General features: G+C 32.9%; 1 long non-coding RNA gene across 1 annotated transcript in view; it reads left to right on the forward strand.

Annotated features, from left to right (window-relative positions):
• Positions 1 to 20,172, forward strand: part of LOC129808298 (uncharacterized) — a 39,655-nt gene extending 19,483 nt beyond the window's left edge. Inside the window, exons 2-4 of the long non-coding RNA XR_008752363.1 lie at positions 19,236 to 19,454; positions 19,591 to 19,839; positions 19,926 to 20,172. This is a non-coding gene — a long non-coding RNA (uncharacterized LOC129808298). The remainder of the gene's footprint in view (positions 1 to 19,235; positions 19,455 to 19,590; positions 19,840 to 19,925) is intronic.
• The last annotated feature ends 1,989 nt before the right edge of the window (positions 20,173 to 22,161 follow it).

A 22,161-nucleotide genomic window follows, 5' to 3' on the forward strand; every position in this document is an offset into this window, starting at 1 on the left:
ATAGGACTGTTCAGAAGACTTGCAGTATTTAAATGAGAATTTTCTAAATCACCCAAGATGATCAAATTCTGACAATTGTAACCGGGGTTATAGGCACTTCAATATTAGATTTTTGACTCTTTCTTCTAGTTCGAATCAGTGGGGCTAGGGGGGGGGGCTTTAGTTTTTATTTTAATCGAAAGTCTTAGGCCCATCCATAACATTCTAAACTTGAAAACGATCCATCACATAGGGTAAGTGTGAAAAATTTCGGCAAAGTTGTATGCAAGCGCGAAAGTTTCACTGTTGAAATGTAATATTTTTAATACAAGTTTAATTTATTTGCTACTTCTTTTTAAAAAGTGTTACTTGGAACCTTGTAGATAGTTTATCGTCTTAATTTTCTCTAAAATCATTCTTAACACATTTTAGACGTAGATATTGCTATGTAAATAAAATGTAGATATATAGCTTTGGCGGCCTATTTCGGACACTTTCGTTCTCATAGTTCCTTGCCCTTCCGAAATTCTTACAATGTCTTTTTCACATCATCTCGTTTGTGCAAGCGACATTTTTTGTTATTTTTTGCATTGTATAATCAATGGACTGTGTTAAAACTAAAAATTCATGGAAATTCGAGGAATAAAAACAGTGGCCGAAATTGCGAGCTGGCCGAAATTTGGTACACTTGCCCTAACTGAGACTGTAAAGAATCTCAGCTAAGTCTTCGTGGTATGTTTAAGATCTTTAGTTTTACTACAACCTAGGCCAATTCTTTTCGACGTAAGGTAAAATGTCTTGTTCAAATGACTTTTGAGACATCCAATATTCGGATATGTCAAATCCAAATTTTCGAGTTTTGTAATTTTAGAAGTTTTATAGTTTTTCTTTATGTTCAACAAATTATTTAACAATGAATGTAAGAAAATTGTTAATTAAAAATGTGAAGTAAATTTTAATCTTTGCTATACGAAGTAATGAAAGTGTACTTTTTAAATGATCTTATAAAAAATACATTTTTTTAACCGATAACAATATTATATTTATATATGTATGTAATATACAATATTTTCTAAAAAAAATAAACAGTATATAATTTATATATTGATCGTGCATCATAAAATATCAAAATGATGCACGATTCAGTCGGTGATGCACGAACAGTCGGTTGCATCGGCTGTTGTCATATCTGCATTTATTATGTAAATTTATTACGGTCCGGTATGCTTCCTGTAGAGAGTGATTATGATCAAGTAATACTTTCAAGACTATTTACGATCCAAAAATAGACATTTTGGCAAATAAAAACAAGATTCTGACAATATTTTGCAAGATATTACAAGACTCACTGTTGTGACAAAATTTTTATGAGAGATTTTTCTTTGAAAAACAGTGGTAGTCGCATGGAGGGTGGGCTCGAAAACTGAAATGACAAAATAATTCTATTCAATACAATTTAAATTTTCATTCTTGAGGTACTTCTACTTACAGTAGAACCCCGCTATAGGCCATCGCTCTATAGTCCACAATTTATCGACCGTTGATTTAAAAACACTGAATTTAAGTTAGGTTATGTTTTCTAGTACGGGCGACATGCAATGTTGTCATAATTATTTTAATATTTTTGGCAAACTTTATTGAGTAGTTGTGATAATTGTGATCCATAATGAAGAGAGCGAGGACAAGTACAACAATCGCAAAGAAAGCGGAAGCCGTCGAGCAATTTCAACACTAAAAGTCGTTGATAAATTTAAAAAAATGACATAGACTATAGTGCGACCCAAGTGTCAAATCTGGAACCAAATATGGACTATAGCGAGGCTCTACTGTACAACTTCTCAAAGTTTTGATATAAAATATAGAAAAATCTGCCAGAATTTTTATTTTAGTCCAGGCTACCTCGGCAGGATTATAACGATGGCTGAAAGATCTTATCTTGTGAACAAATTGCTAAAGGAGATTCCCTGGGGATTTTTTTTCATAATATCCTTGTTTGGAACTTCAAGGATTCTCATGAAAGATATCTATGGGAGCATTTTAAACCGCGTTTTTTTTAGTACAAGTTAATTATACAAGTTGACATCAGTTACTTATAAATCATTATTACATTCTCTTTCAGGATGACTAACATCAAAATTCAGGCTATATCAAAGCATAATTAAAAATGACTCAAATGATATAATTAAATTTTCAGTTATTGACAATCAAAAGATTCAATTCAGAAAATAATTTCAATGTGTTTCCAATAAAATTACTTTCACCACTTGAGGTGCGTACAAGATTGATGGCAAAAGTTAGTGAATTGTTGATCGCAATTAATACATTATGCGCACTGTAAATATTTCAGGTATTTTAGCTATTTTAATTCACTGATTTTATTTCCGGTCACCTAAAAAACAACAAACAAGAGTGAAAGTAAAATTCATGCAACAATCAGTGGTAAAATTTGACTTTTAAAATTTTCATTACAAATTTCATCAATTTGCAATGAAGCCTGATTGTAAATAACATCTTATGTTGCTGGAGGGAAAATTTCATTAAAGTCCCTCTGCCGAAAAGACATATGAGACAAGGAGGAAGGCATGGAAGCAGAAATTCTCATCTGCTGGTGAAATGTGATGGTTGGGAAATTAAACAAACGGAAAACTTTTACATCCCTCGGAATGCAATAATAAAAATTCCTTGACAAACAGCCACACATCTTCTCAAACTCTCTAGATCGAACTTTAAATCTAAAACTCCCCAAAGAGAATGTTCACACAAGTTTCACTTTGCTTTTGGTTTTCTTATGGGTATTTCACAGTATGTGAATCTTCTCGATGACGAAAGAATTGTACAGAGGGGTTGGTGGAGCTTAAAAATCTGAAATGTTTTCTAGAAATTTTTTTCCACCCACAATTTTAATTGGAAAATACCCAACAATCATATTATTATTAAATTTTCCATTTACTGATCAATCGAATACCACATGCTGGGAAATTTGATAGTAATTTCTTCCACAATCATTTTATATCAGTTTATGCTTTGGTCATTTGATACATTATGGATCAAGTATATCATTTAATTCTTAAGTCGTGTAATTTATTCCTCAGTTCTTTTTTCTTTGGTATTTGATGTTGTTTTTCCCTTCTTCTGTGTTCTAAAAATTTCGTAACGTGAATTTCTGATTGTCGATCGAAAATAGTATTTTGTAATTTAGTACAGTCAATTTAGTACAAATATCCTTTATATTTTAGAATTTTTGAACATTTTACAATTTAATTCCATTCGTCTAATAAAAGCATTAGATTAAGCAATATTTTTAAAAATTCAGCAAAATTTAGTACATTGTCGTAAGGTAAAGTACCCTTTATTCGACCGGTTCCTCTATTCGACCGGTAGATTTATTTATTCAATTTAATTATATTTGCTATAATATTTTGTGTATGATCTAACATTAATAGGTCAATTATTCTTTAAATAATACGAATAAGTGACAAATTCATAGAAATTGATGAAATTCACCATCAAATATTCAAAAATTGACCCACCGGTCGAATAGAGGAACCCGGTCGAGTAAGGGTACTTTACCTTACTGAACTGAAAAGAAAAAAATTGTCGAAATCTTTGAGTAAGTTTGATCTCTGCAAGTTTTAATTTATTAAAAAAAATCATATTACCAGACAATAAATAGCCTAGATTAGAAAACATTCTGAAACTCCTGAAAAATTAGTACATAGCGGTACTAATTCAGCGGTATTTTTTATAAAAAGATCGCTGAATTCTTTGACAAAATTTGATCTATGCAAGTTTAAACTTACTTATAAAATGTTTCATATGAGACAACAAAAGGGCATTTGATTAAAAAAGTATTTAAGAAATCTAGAAAAATTAGCACACTGTCGTACTAAAATTGAAAAAAAAGAAAGACTGTTGCATTCTTTGAGTGGGATTGATCTCTTATTTAGTAGATATTTACTTACTCAGAAAATGTTTCATACATGAGACTACAAAAAAGGCATCAGATTCACACAATATTTCAATTTTAAAAACTCAACAGAAATTAGCACATTATTGTACTAAATATTATTTAAACAAAAATCGTTGGATTTTTTTTCTATAGGTTTTATTTTTCCATGTATTAGCTTAGTCAGAAAATGTTTCATTTTATGAGACAACAAACTAGCATTGGGTTAGTAAATATTTTTAAGATCCAGAAAAATTCGTACATTGTTGTACTAAATATTTCTGTGGAGAATTACCTGTGGTAAACAATAATTTCTCTGTGATAGGATTCTGTGATATCTAATACCCTCTTCTTCCTGCCCAGTTTACCTATAAATATATTGTGGTGTTATAAATCTGTCAGGGACTGTGTGTTTCTTGGGCTTCCTTCTACCGTTTGTGATATTCACGTACCTGGAAATATATATTCCTTTACTAAATGTCTTTAACAGTGATCCGGAACGTAGGCGGCTGGATTTTCCAGAAGACGTTCCCTCAAAGACCGCCAAATGCCCTTCACCAAATCACTGAGGCAGTGAAACACAATTATCACCTTCACCAATTATTTATTTCCACCAATTTCTCCACTACTAGACTGAACACAGTTTAACTCTACGTCACTGTCGTTTTTCTGTATTTTAATTTAATATTTAATTTATAATTCACAAATAAACTTATAACTTTTTCTCTCCTCACGTCTCTTTGCAAAAATCAAGTCTCTTACGTAATGCCCATACTCGTTCCCCCTCATTCCCCTACTTTCTTTCCAGCTGATCTTATTCACCACTTTTTCCTCCTTCTCTCTCCCTCCATGCATATTCAAAATCCAACCGTCTTTCGTCTCTTATTTTCAAGAGATCCTATAGAATGGAAATTCTATACAATTTCAATAATCTAAAAAAGGTCAATAAATTTTTTGGGTAGGATTTATCTCTGCACGTTTTAACTTACTCAGAATATGTTTCTTTTGCGAGAAAATAAGCAAGCATTAGGATAATATTTTAAAAATCAAAAAAAATAGTACATTATTGTTGTACTAAATACTTAAATTTGAAAAAAATCATTGAATTCTTTGTATAAGTTTAATCTTTAATGGCTTTAGCTCATTTAGAAAATGTCTCTCTCACGAGACAACAAACGGGTATTAGTTAAAAAATTTATTTTAAAAAATCGACTAAAATTAGTACATTGTTGTATTAAATATTAATTATAACATCTTTGAATTCTTTAGCTTATGTTTAATTTATACAGGTTTTAACTTATTCATAAAATGTTTCATATGTGGGACAATAAACAGGCCTTAGATAAAAAAAATTAAAAACGATGAAAAATTTGTACACGGTCGTACTAAAATGCAAAAAAAACATCGTTGAATTTGTAGGGCAGGTTTGATCTCTTCAGGTATTAATTTACTCAGAAAATGTTTAATATATGAGACAACAAACAAGCATTAGAATTAAAGAAAATATTTTAAAAAAATTAACAAAAATTAGTACATTGCTGTACTAAATATTATTTAAAAAATTGATCCTTGAATTCTCTGGGTATGTTTCATCTGTGTTGATTTTACCTTACTTAGAGAATGTTTTATGTATAAAAGATTTACTTCAAGAGAAGAAAACAGCTATGTTTAGCAGACGAAACATTCTCCCTCGCATACATTGAGTTGAGAATTTTCCTTAGTTTAGCAATATCACTCAACCACCTCGATTAGGGGAAAGAAAGTTGACATGCAAAGACTCCAATGTACACATTGCATTGAGAATGTCAAAGTTTTCCTTCACGCTTCATTCGCATTGCCAAACAAGAAGGGGGACATGTTGGATGGAAAGTCCTGATGAATGTCGGAAGAAGGTGGAAATTCTCCACCCTCTGCCGGCGCTGATTTTCTCGGGCGGCAAAAAGGGGCGGTCAGGAGGGTGAAGAGACGAAACAAGTGTGTGGACTGCTTGAGAAAGATAATTATGGCAAATACACGACACAATCTTATATGCTGCAGAAATACATAAAATGTACATTAAACCCCACAAATGCCAAATGTATTGGTGTTTGAGTTCTAACGTCACTTGAGGGGTTGAAAATCACTTCTATGGCTTGCATTTCATGATTTTTTTTCCAGGAGCTACCCTTATGGATCCGCCCTTGGATTTTCCCCCCGAAGAAAATATGCATTCATCGTGGAATTTTCTTTCTTGCATCACAAAGAGAAATCACCATCCAAAAGAAATTCCTCCGAGAGAGCAAAAAAAAAGAAACTTGAGGCAATTTTCACCCAATGCAATAAAGTGCGTCGGAAAATTGCACTGTCTGTCACAAAAATGTGATTTGACTGTTGAGTGACGCACCCCAAAGGGATTAGAGGAAGTTCTTTGGCAATCCTCAGGCACTGTCGTTATTTAGTAGTTCCGCTGAGGATTGCCTTTATGCAGGGAGATGTTACGGCTTTAGAAAAAAAACAGTCGTAATAAGCAATGCCCTTTAACCAATCCTGACAGGAATTATTCACCCTTCCTATTTTACATTTATTTAAATTAGATGAGACGCATGCGTTAAACCCTCTACCTTTGCAGTGGGGTTGTCCCTGAACAGGTTATACAATGCTTTTTATTGGTTATGAATTCGTTTTTTTTAATGGATGTAGTACAGATTTCACAATAATAGCACCTCCCTTAAGAAAAACTGGTTTATTGTAGTGCTAGAACACCAATATAATTTTTTTTCACGATCAAAATGCAAAGAAAATTCTATACAACACGCCTGTAGGGGACGGCGCGCTACCTTCGGACGACTCAAGCTTCGCACAATTCATTTTTTTCTATATTCCTTATGGATTTGACCCATAGCTACTCTCTGGAAATTTGAGGTATTGGACTAGCTACTAAAATATAATATTATAATGGACCAAATTCATTTATAAAACATTGAAAAAATATAAATATGCATATGTCGTTCGAAGGTCGCGCTTTTTCCCTTAGTTAGTAGGGGAAGGCTTTTAGGCTTCGCATATACCCTGGCTTCGAACACTTCATATTTTTCCCATACTCCTTAATTTTTAATTTTATTACTATTATTTATTATTATTTATTATAATAAATTAATACTCCTTAATGAATTTGACTAATCTATAGCAATATATTTCAATAGCTAATTTTTCAATACAAGTTTCCCGAGAAACTTAGGTTAGATTTGTAAAACGAATATGGAAAAACTGTGAATTGTTTGAAGCCAGAGTGTGTGCGAAGCCTGAAAGCTTCCTTTAGGGGAATGTTGGCATGGTTTGTACAGAGTGAACCTTCAAACAACGCAAATTTTCTCTTTCTTTGTAAAGAGCTATTTCGCTATTTCTTAGCCATAAGATAGATCATTATTAAGCTTATGAAACGAGATGAGAAATGGTAGGTCAGCTCTTTGCAAATAAAGAGAAAATTCGCATCGTTTGAAGGTTCACTCTGTGCGAACCATGCCTACATTCCCCTACTATGCTTCAACTGACACTAATTTACGCTGAATTTACGCAGATAGGGGACGGAAAAATAGACCTCTCTTGATTTTTACTCTTTAATTCTTCACGATCTTTCGAGGATGAATGTCCTCTTCATCCGGTTTTGAATTGGAGGAAGAATCACGTACAGGTGGGGAAATTTACTGTTGCACTTCACTTGGACTTTTTCACAATTTTTCACAACGGTGTTCATCATCCAATAGTCTGACACAAAAGATAATTGAATTCTTCGTATAGATTCAATCTGCAATGGCTTTAGCTTATTCAGAAAATGTCTGTCTCATGAGACAATAAACGGGTATTAGCTAAAAATACACTTTAAAAATCAAGTAAAATTAGTATATTGTTGTACTAACATTTATTATAATGTACTTTGAGTTCTGTGTCAGCTTATTGGATGGTAAACATCTCTGTGAAAAATTGTGAAAATGTCCAAGTGAAGTGCAACAGTTTTCACTCATTTTATGTGAATGAATACACGAAATCGTTGAATTTTCCGAAGTTTAAACCAGTGGTAATGTCAACTTCTAGTAGAATAATACGAGAATTCACGAAGCAAGTCTTGTAATGGAGTGGTTCCCAGAAGAAGCAACTGTTAATTTTGTATTGGCCAGTTGATTTATTTGACACAAATCCCAACGAAGTGAAAATCTATGAGACATAATTGCAAGAGATGTAAACACAGGGTTTAAACAGTATCAGACCGTAGGCACCGTAGATGAGCTCAAGAATGATATCAAATGCGTATGGAGCGAATTAAGCAAGAAACTCTTCATAATAAATTGGTCTTAAATAAGGCTAAACGACTTATTGCTACCATAAAGAATAAGGAATCAAGTTATAATTAGTAGAATCATTCTCATTGATAAGATTTTTTCACTTTTATTTAAAAAATCGGCATTGTTCCTATTTTAATTTCGCTCAAAAACCACCCAACAATTTGATATTTTGGCTGGCTTTCACGCATGAACGCAAATGCACGAGGATCTTACTTATTTACTTACTTAACCGGCGGTACAACCAATTACTGGTTTTAGCCTGACTCAGGTCCCGTCGCCACTCGAGACTGTTGCGCGCCACTGTTCTCCAGTTTCGCATCCCTAATGAGCTGGCGTCCTGGTCCACGCCGTCGCGTCGATCCATTGGACGCTGGGTTGCCCCCGTCTCCTCGAAGCATAGAGTCCGCACGAGAATCACTACCATAAACAGTATTGTTGCATAGGCCTGTATTATACAAAAAATATTAGGTTCATTCCACTTCCACACCACCCACACCACCTACTTGTAGGTCCGTCTTTATTTGAATTTCGTTCACTTTACATATTTCAATTCAATTTAAATTAAATTCAATTTATTTTCATCTCATATCGTCTTTTTCCCCCCTTCCCGTTCCCATGCGACCATCGCCGTCTTAGCGTTGATTCCAGTCTCCAGGACTAAATGATGGAAACGTCCTTTCACAGACTGTATGTTATTTGTTACAATATCATTGTTACAATTGCACTGGAAATAGGCTAGAAATAATAAAGAGAGGAAAAAAGCCACACATATTTATTATAGGGTAAAATTTGTAAAGGAGGACACATAAGAAACAGTTCAACTTCCGGAGGCAGCCAAAATCCCGAAAGGGCCAAAATCTCGTAATCCAAAATCCTGAAAGGGATTAAATTATATGGAGGATAATGTGTAGAATAATTTCGCAAGGCAGAGAAAATTTCCCTTTTCCTTCAGAAAGCGCAGGTTTAATCGTGGGAGTTGCTATGAAATTTTTAAGAATTCGGGATTTTGGCTTTCGGTATTTTGGCCCATTCGGGATTTTGGACCTTTCGGGATTTTGGCTTTCGGGATTTTGACCTGGACCCATTCCGAGTTGCAAGCACCCCGAGCTGCACACATTTTGAGGTCACCTGTAAAGAATCTCAGCTACCATAAGCTTATTTGAGTTTATCACTAATCATTTTCTATTTTAAATAGTTTGAGCACAGTAGGCCAATAAAAGTAAACGAAAGTTCAATAAAATCGGTTAATAAATATTAGAGATAAAACCCGGCCAAGTTCGATATAGTAAGGGTCGGGATACGATGGGGAGGAGTGGGAAGTGTGGACGGATTCAGCTCACCGTTAGAAAGGTCTCGATCTCAGATACGATAAACTAAATTTTTTTTTGAAATCGCTTTACAGTAGAATCTAGCTAATTCGGCTCCTTTAACATCGTCATTTATTATTCATTTTTCATGAAATTTACAATTAATATGAGCATGTAAACTTAATATGAGTATGCAAGTAAACAAAAAATCATTGCATTTTAAACAATTTGATGCCAGAATTTCTCTCTAATTTGGGTGACGTTTCGGTCCCAAATGCCTGAATTTGAGAGAGTCTACTGTATTAATACCGAAAATATGCAGTCCAGTCAAGACATTTTTGATTATAGCTCAAGTCAGGGAATATTAAGGAAGGGGCATGACCCATCGTTGGAAATGTCCCGACCTCAGCTACAACATACTAGAATTAAAAAAAAGCATAGTTTAGTTTTCTAATTAATGATCTGAATCTGAAGTACGGTCAAATAGGTACTTGGGTATTCTGCAAAAAGAAAAGCTTTGTTTATGCGCTCAAAAGCATCTTCTTAATATTTTGCCAAAAGGATGTTGATTACCAATTTCACAAAATTTTCTTTCACATTTTATATATAAAAACATCGTTTTAACAAACTTCAATAAGATTCAGTTGACCACTTATTCAACAAAACTTTTCCATATTCTGCATGAAAGAAGATCCTTTTGACAAACTTCTCGTTAATTTGACAAAACTTTTTTTCAAGGTAATCCAGTAATTAGATTTGTTTAATAGTTTTATATAATAAGGTCGTTTAGATGGGAAATTTCTTAAAATTTTCATGTAAAAACAGTTTCAATTTGACTAATTTACTCCACAAGGAAATTGTTTTTGGATTATTTATTTTAACTGTGTGGAACTTATCAATTTCACATAACCATGAAAACCTTCTTATTGACGTATTTTTAACAAATTAATGACAAACCTTTTTCTCGAAAGTATTCTGAAAGAAAAACTTTGTAAGACGACCAACTGGATTTTATAAAAATTTATATGGAAAACGAATATTGATAAATTTTTAACTTGATCTTGTTTGGCTTCTGATTTGACAAAACTGTGTCATATTCTAGGAGAACATCATTTTAACAAACTTTTCTTGTTGAAGTGACAAAAGTTTTTCTCTAGAGTAGTAATTTGATTATACCTCTATCTTACTAAAAAGAAAAACGTGATAAGAATAGCCCCACTATCCCCTATATCTCTTGTATTAAATATCAATGAATTATGTATGTGTGCTATTGAAATTTTAGAAACTGAACAAGTGAATCATACTCAGTTATTTTTGGCGAATGAATTCTTTGGAATTGAATGAATATGTTCTTAAAATTTCTGCTGATATGTTGCATCCCTAATTGTTACATTTCCTTACAAATTCCACAACCAATGGCTTATTTTGATAATAAATAAAAGTCAGGCGTGTCTTAAATTTTCTTATTCATGCTTAGGCGTCAGTCTCGATTTTCTTGAGTGTTAGTTTGTGGATGTGTCATAAGCTTTGCCGATGGAAAAATGAGGTAGTGGTTTCATTGCTGATTTTGTATGCGGATCATGTTTCGCGACATTTTTTTCACTTGTGCCATTTTCTTGTGTGCTGCGTCAAAAGCTGGTAGGATCCCCATAAAAAAGGGCACAATATAGAGCATATCCAGCAAGAGTGTCCACATGAAAAGTTGCACAGTATTTTCTCCTTGGAGATGTTGCAAATTTATGTAAGATATTTTTTATGCGAGGCCAACAATCATAAAATCTGTGGGTGAGAGAAGCATTTTTGTCATTGTTGTTAGGGAAAATGACAAAAGAAGTTTGTGGGATGATGACAATTCACTGGGATTAAGGAGGACTTCTCCTGGACTATACAATTTTATATCCATAAATTTACAACAGCAGATTTTCACATTTCACCGGGGGATTATGGAAAAAATGTTCCCAAGTGAAAAATCATCCCTCATGGCATATGTGGGCAGGAAGAAAAAAGGGCCTCAAATGAACACACCCCCGTTGGTGAAAAGCCACAAATTTTTATAGACTTCAATAAAAATTCTTTATGCCTCCTTTAAACTCAATCAAGGAGGAAAAAATTCATCCCTCGAGCTTCATGAAAATTTTTCTGTTCCCTCGAAAATCCGCTTTTCTTCGCCTTGGGTGTATTTTTGTCGATTGAGCCAGGGTCACCCTTCGACCTTTCAACATTTTTATTCATGCAATCATTTATCAATTTTCAGTTTTATAGGAAGACTGAAGGGATCCACCCACCTTCCATCAAATTACGATTTAAATTTTTTATACACACGAATGGATGGAAAATCTGACGAGGGAAAATTCCATGGTGCTTTTTTCTGCCTCAGGGAGGATTTTCAGTATCTTTCATGGAATTTTCTTCTTTTCTACAGGGTGTTTTTCAAATATTTATAACGATATAGGAGAAATTTCATTGAAAATGTTAAATTATTTTGGGGAACTGACATGATACAGCTAAATATTTGACTATACGGACAGACGAATGAATGAAAATAAATGTAAAAATAAAATACAATGTCTGTTGAAAGTTTATTAAAGTAATGGTTAAAAAATTCTAGTCCATCAAAGCTTTGTTCCGGCAGTTAAATTCAATGCTAAGACGGCGATGGACATATTTGTAGGAAGGGAAACATTAACCCAATATGAAGATAAGACATAAAATTAAATAGTATTGATTTATGTTGCTAATTTAATGAAAAATGAACATGTTTTTTTTAGCACATGACTGTTCTCAAGTGCTTCTGCGTTATCGACTTATCATTCTGTTGGTTCATGTCTCGACTATTTTCTCCAGTCCTCGGCGTGTTCTGAAACCACCAAATAGTCGTGACAGGAGCCAATACAAGGAAAAATCGTTTATGTGGTTCATAACATAATGTGGAAGCACTTAAGGATAGTAAAGTGCTAATAAAAACACATGTTCATTTTTCAAGCAAAAGTTGCTGAATTTTTCAAGCTGAAGTTGTTCAATTTTTCAATAAAAGTTGGTGAATTTTTCAAATAAAAGTTGCTGAATTTTTCAACAAAATAGCTGAATTTTTGAACAAAAGTTGCTCAACATTTCAAAAAAGTTGCTAAATTTTTCAAGCAAAAGTTGCTGAATTTTTCAAACAAAAGTTGCTGAATTTTTCAACAAAAGTTTAGTTGCATTTTTTAATCAAGTTTTTTTCAAGCAAAAGATTTTTTTTAAGTTACTAATTATTTCAACAAAAGTAGATGCAATTTTGAAGCGAAAGTTGCCGAATTTGTCAATAAAAGTAGCTGAATTTTTCAAGCAAAAGTTGCTGAATTTTTCAAGCTGAAGTTACTTAATTTTTCAACAAAATGAGCTGAATTTTTCAAAAAAGTAGCTGCATTTTTTAAGAAAAGTAGCTACATTTTTCAAACTAAAGTTACTGAATTTTTCAAACAAAAGTTGCTGAATGTTTCAAGCAAAAGTTGCTGAATTTTTCAAGTAGAAGTTGCTCCTCAATTTTTCAACAAAAGAGCTGAATTTTTTGAAAAAAAAGTTGCTGAATTTTTCAACAAAATAGCTGAATTTTTCAAACAAAAGTTGCTCAACTTTTCAAAAAAGTTGCTGAATTCTTCAAGTAAAAGTTGCTGAATTTTTCAAACAGAAGTTGCTGAATTTTTCATGCAAAAGTTGCTGAATTTTTCAAGCAAAAGTTGCTGAATTTGTCAATAAAAATAGCTGAATGTTTCAACCAAAAGTTCCTGAATTTTTTAAGAAGATGTTGCTCCTCAATTTTTCAACAAAATGAGCTGAATTTTTCAACAAAAGTAGCTGCATTTTTTAAGCAAAAATTGATGATTTCTTAAAAAAAAGTAACTGAATTTTTCAAGTTAAAGTTGCTGATTTTTCAACAAAATTAGCTGAATTTTTGAAGCAAAGGTTGTTTAATCTTTCTCTTTTTTAATTTTATTTTTTTATTGCAAAATAATTTACTTAAAAATTAAAAATTGAAATAAATTAATCAGAAATATTTTATTACTTTCACTAAATAGCAAGACAAAAATTGTAATTACGTTAGACCAGATACTTATTGCTATCGAAAGAAACTGTTTTTAGAAGTTTAATATTCACCTTATGTTCTATCCAGCATTTCCTTTGCCCAGGTATTACAGCTTTCGAGGCGAGCGAGGGATGAATGATTGGCAGTTTTGGGATGATGTGAAATTTTCCTCTAGCATTTGCGAAAAAAGTAACGTTGGATGGGGAAAAGACAACAATAAAACATAAATTTCCTTTGCAAAAATACATTTTCCATATCTCGAGGACTCAAAATGACAAAGATGTCTTTTTTCTCTTCCCTTCAATCTGCCATATACAATTTTCTTTTCCTCAAAAAAGCCCTTGCTTTTTGGCAATTTTTCTTTGCCCATCTCCACGTGGAAAGGAGAAGCCCTGGGATCCCAACCAATCTATTCAGATAAAAATATATATTTTTCCTTGTGTACACAAGGGCACATTGTAAATCGCTCCCCAGATTCTGGGTGGGTAACATGAAAAATAACAAAATAACAGCCCTGGAAACATCCCCTCAGTGCCTTATATTTATGTAAGGTAACCTATGTATTTTCATTTTCCTGCCTCTATTTTCGTTTACATTTTTATCCATAGCTCCCCCAAACTCCCTCAAAGTGGTCAGGAGCCATATTTTGACGTCATCTCGAGGGAAACATGCCGCATTACATATTCTCTCCTCCCTGGTTCTTCCGCTTCTTTTTCCCGGTCAAATCACAAAAAAATGTTTCTTTAAAATCCCAATGGAAGGAAAACGAACACGAACATTCACCCTCATGGCAAGGTTTTTTCTTGTCCAAGCTCCAGTTGGATGGGGAAAATTCTACGAAATGGAAATAGAAGAAATATTTCCACTGAGGGTATTTTCTGGGAAAAAGAATACACTTTCACAGGACATCCAAAGAGGTTAAGAAGGAAAACCTTTGGTAAAATTTCAAGTGGACGTGAATTCTATTTCGCTGGCTATCCCTTGAAGGGATAGGGATCAAATGAGCTTATAGAATGTTATTCTTCGGCGAATTTTGTTTAGAATTGCTGAAAAAATAAGCACTGTAAATTTTGAGATGAGAGACTTTTGTAGATATTTCGTTTCGTAATTCACTGAAAAAATAAAACCTATGCTTTTTATTTTTCAATAAAAGAAGTGTTACATTGTTTGAGAAAACTCTACCTACAAATAACTTTAGGCCACACCCCATTCAGGAATTATGCAGTTAACTGAAGTTCATAAAAAAAATATGTTAATTACGATGATATTATGGCTCAGCCTGATACCACAACCCCCATAAGGTTTGATATAGGTGGAGCTACAAGTATTATTAGTTAAGCCACGCCCCTGTAGGATAATGAATAAAGAGCGTAACAGATTGAATTGGTTTTTTGTAGTATTTTTGAGAAGCACGATATATCCCCACTTTAATAGTGGGGATCTAAACTTCTTAAAATTTTTAATATTTTTTAATTATAGATTCTGAGGAGGCGTGGCTTAAAACTATATTTTAAGAATTATGTGAAAAGTCTAACATATTCAATTGATGGTTGTGGTAGGATTGCTCAGAATTACTGAGTTTAATTATAGAAAGTTGAATTTATTAAAATTTTTAGTACATTTCGTCTTAAAGGGTGTGGCTTAAAATTAAATTTACTGATTTATATAAAAATCCTAATAGTGATTAAATTGATAATTCTGGTATGCTCGGGTAGTAGATCTGAAGCTTATTATTAAATATTACATTAATTAAAATTTTAATTTCTTTTAGCTACGACTACTAAAGGGGCGTGGCTTAAAATTACATTTTACTTTGTGCAGTATTTTATTGAATCTTATAAGTTATAAATTTAAAAACTTATTAAAATCGTACAAGGAGTTCCAGCTTAAGTGAAAATGGATTGAAGGAATTTGACATGGATTGCCTACTATTGGAAATACATTTCTTATGAACCGTTGCCGCTGAAAATAGGCTGAAAAATAGGCGGAAAATGTTTTGCTTACATCACGGCGTTTCCATAAAGTGACCTTCTCACTAAAGATTTAGCCCAGCACTCGAAGGTTTCAAAATCCTAAATTGTTGTCACTTTTACTGGTTTTTTTAAATCTCATTGATCATTTGCTTTCTATGTTTAATAATTCTAAATCAAAATTTTCCCAAAAACCTTGACCAACAACCAGTTAGAGAAGTTAAGCCTTTGATCTGAAGACCACATAACTTATTCCAAAAACCTCCCCTGTGGGTATACAATTTTTCTGTTGCATTTGGAGTGAATTTGCGGTTTTTTTCGGTTCCGGGAATTTCTTTGAAAGCGGAACTCTCTGCAATTTCGTTTAGTCATAGTAGAGTATCTCAAATATGAATCTCATAATTCGAAAGACGGTTGATCTCAAAATGTCACTTGTGAGGTTATTGTTGAAAATTCGTGTTGTATAGATGATTGAAAATCATATTTATGTGCTGTTTACGGTATACAGTGGGACCTCGATAGAGTCAACCCCTGATAGAGTCAATCTCCAATAGAGTCAACAGCTATTTTTTTTTTTGAATTTTGAGCCATCATTAATTTGGAAGTGAATATTATTATGGCACAAACCAAAACAAAAATGAACTCGATTACAAAAGGAAAAACGTATAGGATGCTAGATTTTTTGAGTATAACCTAGTGTAGAAACCTTTTCCAAACTTATTCAAACTGTTTAAAGAACTTACTTAAAAATTACCCTTCTTAAGAAAACATGTAAATTTATTTTAAGTTACATTTCTAATTAATAAGATTAGTATCTCAAGAGATAATTTAGATCAAAAACAAATAGGCAACTAAAAATTAAAATTGGTTAGCAAAAAGCGGTTAAAATTTCCTTTTTTGCACGTTTACGCTTTAAGTACCAAATGGTTAGAGATATTGATTTGGAGTCTTCGGTGGACCCCCCCATAAGTCAACTTGAAGATTATTAATACAACTTTCGTTTCACCCCACCCCTCCCCTCCATCTTCTAAATAAAACCCATACGACGTGTTTTCTTGTAATCGGAAAAATACGTTATTAGTGGTGAAGGGATCCTCAGGTTGACTTATTAGGGGGTCATCTGAAGACTCCAAGTCGATATCTCTAACCATTTAGCGCCCATATTACAGAAGAAGCAGAAAATGAGAAAATTTTGTTATATTGCTGTTTTTGTGAAGTTTAGAGCCATAGTTTTGTCATAACGAAAAGAAAAACTAACAATCTCTTCTTTAATTATACTAAAAGTTTAAAAAAAATTCTATCTAATAACGTTGATTTAATTGCATCAGAATTTTCAATAATTAAATATCTACTGGAGCACTTCTAAAAAAAAGTGAAAAACAGAAATCTTTGAGAAACCATTTCCTTATCTTAACATCTTGGGTGGACCTCAATAATACCACATGGAGAGTAATTTATATTTAAGATTTGTATTAATAATAAAAACATTTCGTAAAATCATTCCTTAATCTCAAAATTTTGTTTAAACATACGACTTTTTTGACCAGAGGGTGCAGAATTTATGGCTATCGTTTTGAATTTACCAATGATCTAGTACAAACATAAAATAATATCCCTTTCTATCAAAATTTCACATTTTAATTGATTTTTTTCGGACTCCAATCGAGTCAACAGGTCTGGAAATAATTAGTCGACTCTATCGAGGTACCTCTGTATTTACAAAGATTATGAGTAGTATACGAAATGAAAAGGAAGTTCGTCACCACGAAGATTTGTGAGAAGATACGGGTATTTGATTCAAAGCACAATTTCATTTGACATGAATTCCGTTAATTTTGAAAATATCGTTCGAATTTGGAAGACTCTACAGTGGTTCATAAAGAGGCGTGGCTTAAAAATGCATATCAGAATTATATTAAAAGCTTACCAGATAGATTTAATGGTTGTAGTTGAGGTAGACTCGCGCAGTATTTTATTGAATCTTATAAATTTATATTAAAATTATTAATATTGTAACTTAGTTTAGTCACAGTTCTTAAAGAGGCGTGGCTTAAAATTAACTTTAAGAAATTAAATAAAAAAAATTAATGGATTTAACTGGTTATTGTGGTGTACTTGAATAGTATTACACAGAACCATATTATTGAATCTGGAATTTGATAAATGTGAACTCCTTTTGGCCATTATTTTTAAAGGGCGTGGTTTAAAATTAAATTGTATGATTTTTAGAATTTATAGAATTCCAGTATTCAACAATACTATTTCTTTATATTTTACCTTTATTTGATTAAAATTCTCGAAGGGGCGTGACCTAAATTCTCTTCACTAGGCAAATGCAAGAAGATAAATACAACTTTCTAGAAAAATATATGATTTTTGAAAAAGTTATGTTCTTGTGTTGTTATGACTTAAGATCTGATATTCAAAACTAAATATATTACTGGAAAATGTTTGCAAGTCTCCCCTCTTAAGGATGATTTTTCCAATATTTGACTATCAATAAATCAGGCTGTCAATCGTCGACAGTCAAGTCAGGCACAAGTGTGACATATTCACAATTGAGCATTACATTGCATAATTTCATATTCAATTCCTTCCCAGAATCATTTTTCATTGTGGGCAGTGTGGGTCCATAAGCCGCTCTCCAGCTCAGATTCCATCATCTCCTTTGTGCTATGGACACAGGGAAGACACTATTTTTGGGTCTGTGAGTGAGAAAATTTGATTAATCGTCCAAGTGAGAAAAGCACTTGGAAGCTTCAACACTCACCCACAATGCACTATGGATGAGAAAAATAAGAATGTTCAGCACTTTTCCTGCTTTAATGTATTACAATTTTATTCAGGGAAAAATTCAGTGAATCTCTTCCTCGAAGTCATCGTGGAAATTCAGATAACTTTAGAGAATGTTCTATTGAGGGTTTCGTTCTATCGTATGTCGTCTGCAAAGTTTCCAATCCATCATTTTACTCCACAAACCCTTCCTTGACCACAAAATTCTTCCCTCCCATTCCACCCTCATGCCAACCCATGTCATTCACCAGGAACTGGCCATTATATTCTTGGCATTCAGTGATGGACACAATTGCACAGGAGAATGAGAGAAAAATATTTTTTGAATGAAAGGAAATATATTGGGGATTTTTTTTTAATTTGAATGTAATGGAAAGATGAATTATTGTATTTTAAATTTTAAATTGGTTTTAGGCGCAACATTGTAAATTAAGGTGGGGGTCATGCAAGGACCGAAGTCGATATCTCAAAGCATTTCGATTTTCTATCCTTCAGATAATGTTTCAATCGAAAAAATATTCAGTTTATCTTTTGTATTCATAAAAAAAACATCAAATTTAAAGGAATTTCTTTGATATAGATAAAAAAGTTTGAAGTAATCTGGTTTTGATTCCTTTGTAAAATTTGTATGATTTTCATTCGAAAATCGGATTTAAAGATTTATAACAGAACCTATAGAGGGTAAAATCCGACATAGAAGAGATTTGGGTTTTGTCTACACCCCTCTTAGCAAAATATTAAGGGAAAATTCCGGGAAAATTGCTGTAGCGTTAAGAATATTGAGAGTTTCAACAGTATCTAATCTATTATGAACGAATTCACATTTTTTCTTCTTATCTTCCTTTTTTTTTTCGTAAGATCCGAAAACGATATTGATGACGATGGAAGGGAGACGGTTGAAGTGCTTCCTGTTGGATAATTTCACATCAATAGGAATCCATTTGATGGTCAAATTTTCCTTTTATGCGCCCCCAGCAGTGCGCCAGAGAATTACAATTGCTGGACATATTTACCTGAAAAGGATCTAACTGGTAGGGAGAAGAAGACTCTGCTACAAGAAGATCTAAATGGGAAATGGTGAGAAAAGTATAGTAGTGAAGAAAAATACAATGAAAATTGTATTTGACATTTAATGAGGATGGGTTTTGTGAGGAGAAAGAATAGAAAATGTCCCATTCTCATTCTAACGTGCATTTCCATTTTATTTTCACAGTTTAATGATGCCATCTCCACAATTGATTACTTTGGTAGTCATAGCGACAGTCACAGGATATTCACGGGAACACACACACACACACAGACATCTATTCCTACCATTGAGGACTCTTGCACCAGCAACATTATTGGGAGAGAAATGGGAAATTGTGTATTCAAGGATGTGACACGCACACTCCACTAACGAGGGAAAATTATTCCGCAAGGAAAATCCCAGACGAAATGCAACGCAATTTCAACTTGAACTGTATAGTGCTATATATTTATTTTTTTCCACGAAAATTACTGCAAATTAAGTTGAGAAAAATATTAATTGCTATTTATTGCTTTCAGCAATCAGGATTTCTGGGGAAATCGCTTGAGAGGTTGGAATGGCTGGGAAGGTGGAACTTCCATCCCTTCGGAGCAACTTTCACCCCGTCGAAAATACAATGGCCATCGGGCTGTTCTTATCGTGCAACTGGCAGACAGAAATTTCGAGACCACTCTATATTTTGGGCACACAAATACTCAAGAGGGTGGCCTTATCTTGCCCATGCAATAGTCCCAAAGTTAAGGGAAACATTCACCGAAGGCATTAACATGATGAGACTGAAAATTTTATGTAATTTTAATGAATTTTTCCAAAATACGAACACTCTTCCTAATTTTCAAAATTTGATTTATCTAATAATATTTTTATTTTATAATTTGAGAATGGGAAATAGACTTTGAAATTTTTCCGATATTTCTGAAGATTTCATAATGATTTATTACAGCATGTGATACTTAAAATTTAAATTTGGTCAATATTGCATACCGGTATACTTTTTAGATTAGGGTAAAATGAGGTAATTTGGAACCATTTACAATTTGGGACACTTGAGATTTTTTCACTGTTTCAAATGAGCAAAGAGAAAACAAAGACTGCAAAATAGAAGAAGAAGACGTTTAAAAAGAAAAGGAACAGTTTTCTTCATTTTGAATCTTTAAAACAATGAGAAAATCTCAAATGTCCCAAATTGTAAATGGTTCCAAATCACCTCATTTTACCCTACACTGAGAGAAATCCGAAAAAGTTAAAATAACATTCCGAAAATGTTAATTTTACCTGCAGTGTTGATCCGAAATCTGTGTAAATATTTCCCTTTTTGGTGTATTGAGGTTTAAAGTTACCCGTTTTCATGTTAATTTTATCCTTAAAAAGGTGTAAAATTAACATTAAAAAATGTTGATATATTTTTACACCTAAAAAGTGTTAAAGTTATGAAGAAATAAAGTTAATCGCACCCTCTTTTTTCTCAGTGTAGGAAAATTTCATAAAATCAAAATTCACATCCCTTTCTTTTGCAAACATTTGGATTATGTGATGTTTAAAAGGAGAAGAAGAGTACGAAGGAGCGGGGAAGCTCATGCCAATGGATTTGAGAAAGAAAGGAACATGAATTTTAATTTGTTCAAATTTTCCTGTTCTAAAAGCTGAGTTGAAGCCATAATGGCTCTGGTACATCTTTTAGCTTAGTCAAATTTCATGAAATCAAAATTCGCAACTCTTTTTTGTCAAATGATTTGCATATGTCTATCCTTTTCGTTTGCACTTAAAACTGGACGTCAAATAATTGATTGTATTTTGACGTCCATAAAAAGAGGAAGAATGCCGAAGAGTAAGATAGACATACTCAAAACTTTAAGGAAAGAAAGGAAAGCGAATTTCGATTTCATGAAATTTTCCGAAGCTAACAAGTAACCTAAAGAAATATGAAATCAAATTTGCTGACTTATCAACTTAAAACTTTGAAACAGCAGTGAATTCTCATTAGAGTTTTAACAAAGGGAAAAAATGTTTTTGTTTTTAAATTCTATTTGCAAATACTTTAGATCGTAATTAAGAAAATTATTACTATTTTTGTAAATATTTACAGTGTGCGTCAAAAATTTGTTAATGAACATATGTTTCAGAAATTACGTAAAAAATTATAAATGATACAAATTTTGGCTTTTTGGTTTCGTCTCGATGAGCCCTTTCAGTTGAAAGTTCAAAAAGCTACCACAGGTGGCGTTGCGATAGCTTCAAAATTCAAACTAATTTTTTCTCAAAAGTGTCATTGTCCAAGTTGATCACATTTTAGAGGTTTGTAGTCTAGGATATGAAGTTTACAAAAAGTGGCATGGGTTCGCTGTGGTTGAAATGGAACCAGAGATATGGGGGTCAAAGTTCACTAAATTCAAAACGCCATATCTCCGGTTTTATTTGACCGATTTTGACGAGTGAGGGCTCAAATGAAAGATCTCACCAAATACTACAACTTTCTAAAACATTTGAACAATTTCCATATTCCATAAACTCAATTATCTCGACACTTGCTCAATCGATTTTGATGATCATTTCGCCATAATTGCAGAGGACATTTATATCTGTATTTCATCCAAACACAGAGAAAAAAGACCCTAGAATCAATACATTTATGGGATACTTTTGGTAGTAAAAGGGCTTCAATACCTCGTGAGTATTAAACTCTAAGGTATTTTGGGATACGTTTGAAAAAATTCCTTGTCATAGATTCAATACCATAAATTCACTAATTTTTAT

Source organism: Phlebotomus papatasi, chromosome 3 (assembly GCF_024763615.1).
Source record: "Phlebotomus papatasi isolate M1 chromosome 3, Ppap_2.1, whole genome shotgun sequence".
Taxonomy (NCBI): Eukaryota; Metazoa; Arthropoda; class Insecta; order Diptera; family Psychodidae; genus Phlebotomus; species Phlebotomus papatasi.